A 12088-nucleotide genomic window follows, 5' to 3' on the forward strand; every position below is an offset into this window, starting at 1 on the left:
AAGCTTGTTTTTCTTTTCCAGATTATGAACAAAGAAGAAGATGAAGATGACGAGTGAGCTACAGAGGACATTATTAAGGCTACTTTCACACTAGCGTTCAGAAAGGATCCGTCTGGTGTCTGCACAGACGGATCCGCTCCTATAATGCAGACGTTTGGATCCGTCAGAACGGATCCGTCTGCATTATAGTTTAGAAAAAATTCTAAGTCTGAAAGTAGCTTCAGACGGATCCGTCCAGAGTTTACATTGAAAGTCAATGGGGGACGGATCAGTTTGAAAATTGAGCCATATTGTGTCAACTTCAAACGGATCCGTCCCCATTGACTTATATTGTAAGTCTGGACGAATCCGTTTGCTTCCGCACGGCCAGGCGGACACCCGAACGCTGCAAGCAGCGTTCAGGTGTCCGCCTACTGAGCGGAGCGGAGGCTGAACGCTGCCAGACTGATGCATTCTGAGCGGATCCGCATCCACTCAGAATGCATTGGTAGCTGGACGGATGCGTTCGGGGCCGCTTGTGAGACCCTTCAAACGGAGCCCCGACGCTAGTGTGAAAGTAGCCTAAGCTTTTCTTGTGTAGGCTAGGCTGACAGTCTAAGTTTCTTAAAATATATATTTTTTCTTTAGCCAAATTAGTTAACAAACATGGATGTTTAAGCAAATAACATGATGTAATGTTATTGTTTTAGTTGAATAAATCCTATTTAAATTGTTATTATTAAGGTAATGATTATTTTTCTCCTTCCTAAGTACAACAGAAAAATTGTCCAAATATGAATCTTTATGTAAAAAACTATGATTTAAATCAAGCCTTACTGACTAGTGATTTAAATCATGATTTAAATCGTGATTTAAATCGGTTTGATTTAAATCAAATCCACCCTGGTTATAAGAGAAAATAATATAATCTACAGAACACCGATCCCAAGCCCGAACTTCTGTGAAGAAGTTCGGGTACCAAACATGCCTATTTTTCTCACGCGAGTGCAAAACGCATTACAATGTTTTGCACTCGCGCGGAAAAATCGCGCATGTTCCTGCAACGCACCCGCAACGCCCGTGTGAAAGAGGCCTAACCCCTTCAGCAGCACAGACTCAGGGCTGAAGGCTTTACGGAGTAGCTGCAGGCAGTGAGGAGACAAATGTTTTACCTAAAACTTGCTTAGCTCAGATATATATTGCTGCCCATTAGATTTACAGTGCTATATTATTATTTTTTTTCTTAACTCAGACAACCCCTTTAACTTTAGTCTGTGGGTCAGTACGATTACAGCAATATCAAATCTATATAGTTCTTATGTTTTAATGCTTTAGAAATAAAAATCTGAATAAATGTTCGTTGCATCGCCATATTCTGACACTCATAACCTTATATTTCTGTCTATTGAGCTGTGTAAAGGCTCTGTAGTTTTAATAGACATTTTTATATGAATTTAACAAAAAAAAATGGCACTTCGCCTGCAGAGCATTCACTGTATAGAATATTTTAATAGTTCAGGCATTTTCAGATATGGTTGTGCCGGTTATGTTTATTTTTTAAATCAATTCAGTTTTTATTGAAAAGTCACAAAATACACATGTAACCTATAGGAGTAAATAAAAAATTAAACGTGTATTCCCATCTTGGACATTGGGGGCATAATCACTAGGATATGCCCCCTATGTTTCATAGGTGTGGGTCCCACCTCTGGAACCCGCACCTATACTTAGAATGGAGACAGCAAAGTGCCAAAGGGCGCATCACGCATGTGCGGCCACCCTCTATTCATTGTTATGGGAGCGCCGAAAATAGCCAAGGCACACTCGCCTATTTTTGGAAGTCCCATTGAATTGAATGTGAGGCGCGGGCATCACTCCATTCAGTTCTATGGGGCTTATGGAAATAGCAAAACCAATGCTCAAAAGTGGTACTGAGAAACCGGGCTAAAAGCATCATCTCTGACAAAGTAAGTACCCACAAAAGGTACAACCTGAATGGATAAAAGGTGGGGGGAAAGGTGAGGGAGTGAAGGGGAAAAGAGAGGAGGGATCCACCTGCAATGATCCAAAATATACAGATTCAGTATATACATGGAGAAGCCACATCCATAGTAGCATATACTCCAAGCATATGCAGGATGATGGGATAAGTAACACCACCTCAACACCCAGAAACACTTATTCGCTCTCCTAGGACAGTATAAAACTGATAAGACAAAGCTATATTGATGGCATGTTAGAACTAGTGATCATGTCCCTTTATGACCAAAAGACAACCAGGGATTCCAGGTTAAGTTTATTTTGTAAAATGGGGAAGGGGTTGATTTGAACCTTCATAGGGAACCTAAACCTTTGCTGAAACCAAGAAGGTGCAGCAGTGCTTCTCAGAATGCTCTTCATCTTTGGGTTTCATCAGCTCTGCTCATCTTTTCCAATATGTGGAGTATGGATCCACAGAAAGTACATGAGATCTGTACTCTGCATGCTGGAAAAGCAGAGCAGAGTCCATAATAAACCCCAAGGTGCAGAGCACACCAAGGGGCGCTGCTGCACTTTCGTAGTTTACGCCCCCTTTAATTATTATTTTTTTTTTTTAACTTTTACTTTATTTTTAAATAACTAGGATTGCATTATCTGGCAATTACATAATTTTAATTAACGAGGACCTGTCACCTTTCCAGACATGTCTGTTTGAGTAACTCCTTACATTCCCCATGTAATATCAATTCTGAAACACCTATTGTCATGACTCTGTGCTGAGCCATTCCAGAATTATTCCTGCTAGAAGTTTACAAATAATTTGCCAGCAGTCTGCAGTAAAGGTACTACTGGGTGTTACCAATAGTGGATGTGTCTGACTCTGTCCAATCAGTGCTGCTGGTCTAAGACTGTGCAGGTACACCCCCCCTCCCCCCAACTGGTAACACCCATCTGTACCTTTACTGCAAGCTGCTGGCAATTCATTCATAATGTCTGGTAGAAATAACAAAGGAATGGTACAACATAGAGTTATAAGAACAGATGCTGCAGAATTTTTAGCACATGGAAAATGCAAGTAGTTACTACAACAGACATGTTAGGAGAGGTGACAGGTGCTAGTTTTTATAGAGGTCATCCTATTAAGGCAACTTATTCCATGTCCACAGGATAGGGGAAAGAGTCTGATCATCTGGGGTTAAACCACTGTGTCCCCCATCGATCAGAGTCTTTGCTCCCGATTTCCATGGAGTAGCAGACAGGCATGTGTATTCACTGCTCCATTCAACTGTATGGGATTTCTGGACTACCAGAGAAAGCTAAACCTATTCACCTTCAATAGATATCGTCCAAGCACTCGCTTAGCCAACAGCTACAGGGCTCCAGATGGCGACCAAAACGGTCGCCAATGCGACTTAGAATTTACAAACGGCGACAAGACTTTTTAGTCTTGTCGCCATTTGCGACTAGACCCGCCGCCGCAGCTCTGCAGTTGAATACAGTGGCGGGGCACAGGAGATGATAGTTCTCTGCCCCGCCACCGATGTTCTTCTCAGCAGCGCAGTCTCTCCCTCCCCCCTGTGCTGCTGCCGCCGCCAATAAGTAAGGAGACCGGAGGAGGAGGGGAGGGCTGTGGCCACTGCGCCACCAATGAAGATAAATGACCTGTTAATACAAATACAGGAGGCGGGTGCCAGAATCAAATAGCCGGCACCCGACCTCTATGACAGGGAGCGGTGATCAGCTGCAGTTAACCCTTCAGGTGCGGTACCTGAAGGGTTAACTGCCGCTGATCGCAGCTGCCTGTCATAGAGGTCGGGTGCCAGCTATTTGATTCCGGCACCCGCCTCCTGTATTTGTATTAACATGTCAGTTATCTTCATTGGTGGCACAGTGCGCGCCCCCCCCCCAACACCCCAGTATAATAAACATTGGTGGCGCAATGCGCGCCCCCCCCTAACACCCCAGTATAATAAACATTGGTGGCACAGTGCGCCCAACACACCAGTATAATAAACATTGGTGGCGCAGTGCCAATGAGGGTTAAAAAAAATAAAAATAAATAATGAACTCGCCTCCTCCAATTGATCGCGTTGCTGCCGGTCTCCTGTTCTTTCTTCAGGACCTGTCAAAGGACCTGTGGTGACGTCACTGAGCTCATCACATGGTCCATTACCATGGTGATGGATCATGTGATATACCATGTGATGAGCACATTGTTGTCACCACAGGTCCTTTGACAGGTCCTGAAGAAAGAACAGGAGACCGGCAGCTACGCGATCAATTGGAGGAGGCGAGTTCATTTATTTTATTTTTTTTTAACCCTCAATTGACCTTCTACTAAGCATTCTGTATTAAAGAATGCTATTATTTTCCCTTATAACCTGGTTATAAGTGAAAATAATACAGTGAATAGACTTTCATCCTAGCAACCATGCGTGAAAATCGCACCGCATCCGCACTTGCTTGCAGATGCTTGCGATTTTCACGCAGCCCCATTAACTTCTATGGGGCCTGCGTTGCGTGAAAAACGCACAATATAGAGCATGCTGCGATTTTCACGCAACGCACAAGTGATACGTGAAAATCACCGCTCATGTGCACAGCCCCATAAAAGTGAATGGGTCCGGATTCAGTGCGGGTGCAATGCGTTCACCTCAAGCATTGCACCCACGCAGAAATCTCGTCCATGTGAATAGGACAAGGGTTCCAGCCCCTAAGGGGGCTAATAGTAAGTAAAAAAAAAAAAAATTATATATATATATATATATATATATATATACATACATATATACTCAAACACTAAGGCTACTTTCACACTTGCGGCAGTGTGATCCAGCAAGCAGTTCCGTCGTCGGGCCTGCCTGCCGGATCCGCTGATCTGGATGTGACTGAAAGCATTTGTGAGACGCATCCGGATGCGGATCCATCTCACAAATGCATTGCAAGAACGAATCCATCTCTCCGCTTGTCATGCGGACAGACGGATCAGTCTTGTATCTTTTTTCACATTTTTACCGATCTGCGCATGCGTAGACCGGAAGGACGGATCTGGCATGCCGGTATTTTGAATGCCGGATCTGGCACTAATACATTCCTATGGGTAAAAATGCCGGATGCGGCATTCTGGCAAGTCCTCAGTTTTTTTCGCCAGAGATAAAACCGTAGCATGCTGCGGTATTATCTCCGTCCTGATCAGTCAAAATGACTGAACTGATGACATCCTGATGCATCATGAACGGATTACTCTCCATTCAGAATGCATGGGGATATGCCTGATCAGTTCTTTTCCGGTATTGAGCCCCTAGGACGGAACTAAGTGCCGGAAAAGAAAAACGCTAGTGTGAAAGTACCCTAAAATATTAAGTTTAAATCCCCCCTTTCCCAATTTTACATATAAAATATATAAACAATAAAATAAACATATTACATAGCGCTGCGTCCGAAAAGTCCAAACTATTAAAAAATATCTCCTATGCAGTGAGCGCAGTAACAGAAATAAATAAATAAAAACCATGCGATTAGCCATTTTTTTGTCACCTTGTCACCCCAAAAAATAGGATAGGACTGTTCTATTATGGGCCGAACGTTTCATAAAATGCGAAATGCACGCGCCTTTTTTTGGTGTTTTTTTTTTTTGCGTGATATTGAGTATCGCAATACTTTTTTATGGTGACGAAAGCGAATCAAAATGTTGGTATCGAAACAATCCTACGCTCCAGACTGAAAAAAAAAATACCAAGTAGCCATTGGCTCCTGAACTGAAAAATTTAGGAGCCAAATGAAATTTTTAGTCGCCAAATCGAAACCGAATCAAAATTTTGGTATCGTAACAACGCTACGCCGATCAGATTGGCGTAGGGTTGTTTCGATACCCAAATTTTGATTCGGTTTCGATTTGGCGACTAAAAATCTTATTTGGCTCCTAAATTTTTCAGTTCAGGAGCCAATGGGTACTTGGTATTTTTTTTTTAGTCTGGAGCACTGAGCTATCTGCACAGACTCCCACATACATGCTCATTCTCAGCTGAGAATATGTGTTCTCAATGGGGAAATAGCAGAGAGCTGCTGCCAAACACTTCTGAACAAAAGTAATGGGTGTTAAAATTCAACTCTTGGAATCTTTCTCTGCCCCCGAACCCCCTACATGATCTTCAGGAAAAAGCCGAATCGCCCCTCCCCCTCGTTACACAGCAGTGTGAAAATGGCATGAGGGCCTTTACATAATTAACACTTCTGTCTGGTAACACCCATTCATTGATCCATCATAAACAGCATACACCCTACGACACAATCTACATACGGTATATAGGAATAAAGTGTGTGCCAATTTTGTAATAAATATAAAAATTATCATTTTTTAAAATTGTCTTGTCTGCATAAGAAGTAAATACAAAAGAAGTAAAATACATTATATATTTAGTTGGGGGGAAAAAAATGCACCGAACAACTTGCAAAAAATATTCGCCTGGTAACATATTATGCATAAAATTAATACACTGAGAATAATTTCAATACAAGTGCAAATTACTTTCAATTAATGTGCTATGTTCAGTCAGGTTTACAGAGCATATCCCACTCTCAACTGAACCCTGTAACACTGAATGTTAATCTGCTTATTCAGGAGGCTTGACTGTTCCTACAGAATATAAAATGTAAAAACACATAGTACAAACATAAAATGTTCTAGACAGGTAGAAATATAACCAAGGGCGTCGCTAGGCCACAACATGTTTTGTCCAGGGTCTTGAATGTACTGGCTGCCGACGCTACAACTGCATCACTGTCCTGTGGATAATGCCCCTCTTTTTAATTGGGAGGAATGCTTTTGGGGCACTACAGGGGGGGGTCATTATAAGTACTGGGGGTAACAGAAGGCATATCTATTGGGGTACTGGAGGGAGCATAATATCCACTGTGAGCACTACAGGGGGCTATTATAATTACTAAGGTCACTATATCTCCTATGGTTACTATAGGGTGCAGTATAACTACTGGGAGCACTATAAGCGGTGATTATAATTATTGGGGGCACTATAGGGGGCATTACATCTACTTAGGGTACTAGAGGGGACATTTATTCTACTGGTGGATCTACAGAGACTTAAGGAGGGGCCCTAATATTACTGCAGGAACTTTACGAGGCTTTATCACTACTGGAGCCATTGTGGGGCATTATAACTACTGGCGGCTCTGTTGGGGTATTTTTATTACTGGGCACAATATGGAGAGCACTACTACAAATGGGCAGTTTTGGGAAGCATCATCACTATTAGGGGCACTGTAGAGCAGGGGTACTCAACTGGCGGACCGCGGTCCAAATACGGACCGCGGCCGCCAGTTGTCCGGACCCCGGCCATCCTTCAGAGCGCTGCTCCTCTCCTGCACACTGTGCCGTGCAGGAGGAGGAGCTTACCGGCGCACTTCCACCTGTCCCACAGCGCAGTGAGACAGGGCTCCCTCCACATGTAGCGCTCCTCCTCCTGCACACTCTGGCAGCTCTGCTCAATACAGCGGCGGGGCACAGGAGCTGATAGTTCTCAGCAGCGCAGGAGGAGTCTCTCCCTCCCCCCTGTCCCCGCCGCTGCCAATAAGAAGAGGCAGGAGGAGGAGGGGAGGGGCTGTGGCCACTGCGCCACCAATGAAGAAAACTGACCTGTATTACAAATACAGGAGGCGGGTGCTGGAATCAAATAGCTGGCACCCGACCTCTGTGACAGGGAGCTGCGATCAGCTGCAGTTGAGCTAACCCTTCAGGTGCGGTACCTGAGGGGTTAATTGTAGCTGATCGCAGCCCCCTGTCACAAAGGTCGGGTGCCGGCTATTTGATTCCGGCACCCGCCTCCTGTATTTGTATAAGAAACATTGGTGGCGCAGTGCGCCCCCCCCCCCCCCCCCCTAGTATAAGAAACATTGGTGCGCAGTGCGCCCCCCCCCCCCCCCTTCCCCATTATAATAAACATTGGTGGCTCAGTGGGAAGTGCCAATGAGGGTTAAAAATAATAAAAGAAAATTAACTCACCTCCTCCAGTTGATCGCTTAACTGCCGGTCTCCTGTTCTTACTTCTTTCTTCAGGACCTGTGGCGACGTCACTGAGCTCATCACATGGCCCATTACCATGGTGATGGATCATGTGATGAGCTCAGTGATGTCACCACAGGTCCTGAAGAAAGAAGTAAGAACTGGAGACGGGCAGCTAATCGATCAACTGGAGGAGGTGAGTAAATTATTTTTTAACCCTCATTGGCACTGCCCACTCCGCCACCAATGTTTATTATATTGGGGGGGGCGCACTGCGCCACCAATGTTTATTATTTTGAGGGGGGCGCACTGCGCCACCAATGTTTATTATATTGGGGGGCACACTGCGCCACCAATGTTTATTATGTTGGGGGGCACACTGCGCCACCAATGTTTATTATGTTGGGGGGCGCACTGCGCCACCAATGTTTATTATATTGGGGGGCACACTGCGCCACCAATGTTTATTATTTTGAGGGGGGGCGCACTGCGCCACCAATGTTTATTATATTGGGGGGCACACTGCGCCACCAATGTTTATTATGTTGGGGGGCACACTGTGCCACCAATGTTTATTATGTTGGGGGGAGCACTGCGCCACCAATGTTTATTATATTGGGGGGCACACTGCGCCACCAATGTTTATTATATTGGGGGGCACACTGCGCCACCAATGTTTATTATATTGAGGGGGGGCGCACTGCGGTGATGGGGGGGCGCACTGCGCCACTAATGTTTATTATTTTGAGGGGGGCGCACTGCGCCACCAATGTTTATTATTTTGAGGGGGGGCGCACTGCGCCACCAATGTTTATTATATTGAGGGGGCCGCCAGACGAAAAAGTCGGACATGTAGTACTTTTAGTCTGGCGGCCTCTCACCGTGCTGCGCCGTAACTCTGCCCCCATCCCCATTATAGTCGATGGGCACAGAGCAGCGGCACGGCGAAGTAGTGGCAAGATGGATCTGACAGGGTGAGCAGCCTGTCGGATCCATCCTGCTGCAAGTGTGAAAGTACCCTTACTAATGAGCGCTTCCATCATGGAACGCCCATTAGTACAGCCTTTACCTCCACCGCTACTTGTGCTAGTAAAAAAATATATATATTACGGCAGTGTTTCCCAACCAGTGTGCCTCCAGCTGTTGCAAAACTACAACTCCCAGAATGCCTGGACAGCCTTTGGCTGTGCGGGCATGCTGGGGAGTTGTAGTTTTGCAACAGCTGGAGGCACACTGGTTGGGAAACACTGTATTACGGTACCTCCACCTCCATTTGCTCACGCTGTGGAGAACACTCCCTGCTGACTAGAAGCTCAGGACAGGACCTACAAGACGCCATCACGTTGGAGCACCGGTCCTGAGCGTGCAGTCAGCAGCGAATGTTCACCGCAGCCAGGTGAATGCTAATTTTTTTTTTTTTTTGCAAAAGCAGAGAAGGGGGGCACTAATGGGGGCAATACTCTTACTGGGGGCACTAATGGGGACATTATTCTTACTGGGGCACTAATGTGGCCATTACTAATTCTGGGACTTACCCGGGGCGCTCCACTATAACGTCAGAGCGCCCCACGTGCATGGATCACATGATCGCATGGCATCTTTACTGTTGGCGTTCAGCTCGGACCTTCACCTGACTGCAGACCCTGGTATGTGGACCTTTAATAAAACTAGTTGAGTACCCCTGCTGTAGAGGATATTATTAGTAATGAAGTCACTGACAGAATTATTACTATTGGTGGGACCTCTGGGAGCACTTTAGGGACTCTGTGAGTGTGACACTGTTATTTTGTGACACTACAGACAGGCACACAATGTTGTAGTTACTGTAATAACCACAATTCCACCACTAGTCCTATTTACTTATCACATGGATGTGTCCTGACCCAGCACATGTATGTCATGTAACACTGCTTACTGAACAGATGTAAAGAGTGTCACACGACTGATGTCATGTTTCAGTTAGGCCATGGATGCATTACATAGGACTGATACATGGGCTATACCATTTTTCTGCATATAGGGGTCAACTGCCTGATATATCAAAAAGGTATGTATGCCGAATTTTAAATACGTGTATATTTAAAAATGGTATGATTTCCTATTATATAAACAAATTAAATACATTTAAACAAATAAATTAACTAAATAAAAACTGGAATATCTCTTTAACACCATAACAGAGCTCCAGCTACCCAAGGACTATAAATGTGGTGATAGAGGTATCCAGATATCAAAATTATTTTTAGGAGTAGGGACCCTCCCTTTACATTCCAGTATTGGGTCATAAGCTCGCCCATGTCCCCTGCCCAAAGCCAGGTCAGGAGATTGTAGCCATAAAATCAGTAAGATGGAACAACTTAACAGAGACCACTATCCTAAAACTTGAAGATAGCGTGAGGGTCATACACAAGCCTTACACAGACCAGAAACAGAGGGGTCGGGAAACGGCTAGCGTCCATTCCAGCTGAGGTCACACATGAAACTCTGATCTTGCGATATACATCAAAGAAATATGTGGCCTAATCTATATTTGGGCCATGTGCTTCTTCCTGAGAGCTCAGGCCACTTTTCAGTCTTATCGCTATTTGCCACTTGTCCCACCGCCGAGCTGCAGCTTTAAAAATACTGGTTTAGTTTACCGGTAAATCCTTTTCCAGGAGTCCGACATGACAGCACCCATGGAGGTTGTCCTATTGGTCTCTGTAGGGACAGGAAGCAAGAGAGATTAAAAGGCACCTCCGAACCCCACTGTCCAGTGTTTTTCCAAATTATTACACCGGATAGGATCCAACTCCTTTTTATTAATAACAATGTTACATTCACACTGCCATCAAAGGTTGGAACCAACATATCAGGGAGGGTAATATGGGGTGCTGTCATGTCGGACTCCTGGAAAAGGATTTACCGGTAAACTAAACCAGTATTTCCAGGACGTCCCTCCATGACAGCATCCATGGAGAACTAACAACTTAATTTTTTTTTTTTTTTGGGGGGGGGGGGGGGGGGGGGGCGACTACTGCCCACAGGACTTTCCGCCCGAAGGTCAAAGTCCTGGCTGGCCATCATATCTAGTCTGTAATGTTTGGCAAAAGTCAGGAAGCTAGACCAGGTTGCAGCCTTGCAAATCTGATCAACAGTGGCATCTGCCTTCTCTGCCCAGGAAGTTGCCACGGCTCTAGTAGAATGCGCCTTCAAAATTAGAGGACAGGTCTTCTCCTGAAGTCTATACGCTTCTTTAATAGTTTCTTTAATCCACCGTGCCAACGTCTGTTTTGAAGCTTTCATGCCTTTATTCTTCCCACCAAACTGGATGAATAGATTATTTGATTTTCTCCAGGTACTTGTTCTGTCAAGATAGGCTAGAATCGTTCTTCTAACATCCAGGCACTGGAACCTTTTCTCCTGTATATTTTTGGGAGAGGCACAAAATGAAGGGAGTGTTAGCACTTGTTCCCTATGAAAAGCGGAGACCACCTTAGGTAAGAAGGCTAGATCCAACTTCAGGATTATGCGATCATCCAAAATCCTCAAGTATGGTTCTTTAATAGATAAAGCCTGAATTTCCCCTATCCGGCGAGCTGTGGTTATAGCCAAGAGGAATACTGCCTTGAAGGAAAGAAATTTTTCAGAAATCTGTTCAATTGGCTCAAATGGGGGATCACATAAGCTTTCTAAGACAATATTTAGACTCCAAGGAGAAATAGATTGTCTCAAGGTCGGTCTCATCCTAGATACTGCCTTTAGGAAACTCCTAATCCACCTATGCTCCGCTAAGGGTGTATCTAAAACACAGCTCAGTGCCGAGACCTGGACTCTAAGCGTGCTAGGTTTAAGCCCTGCATCAAACCCCTCCTGAAGGAATTCTAATATGCAACCCACCGAAGGAGACCTGGTATTTGGCTGATTTTGTGATACCCAGGCAGAAAATTCCATATCTTATTATACAGTGGCGGAAATAATTATTTGACCCCTCACTGATTTTGTAAGTTTGTCCAATGACAAAGAAATGAAAAGTCTCAGAACAGTATCATTTCAATGGTAGGTTTATTGTAACAGTGGCAGATAGCACATCAAAAGGAAAATCGAAAAAATAACTTTAAATAAAAGATA

The 12088-nt window shown here is 44.6% G+C and overlaps 1 protein-coding gene across 6 annotated transcripts in view; it reads right to left on the reverse strand.

Annotated features, from left to right (window-relative positions):
- CADPS2 (calcium dependent secretion activator 2) overlaps positions 1-12088 on the reverse strand; it is a 786809-nt gene that overhangs the window by 726854 nt on the left and 47867 nt on the right. The gene's annotated exons all lie outside the window — the stretch shown is intronic.

Source organism: Bufo bufo, chromosome 1, assembly GCF_905171765.1.
Source record: "Bufo bufo chromosome 1, aBufBuf1.1, whole genome shotgun sequence".
Classification (NCBI taxonomy): Eukaryota; Metazoa; Chordata; class Amphibia; order Anura; family Bufonidae; genus Bufo; species Bufo bufo.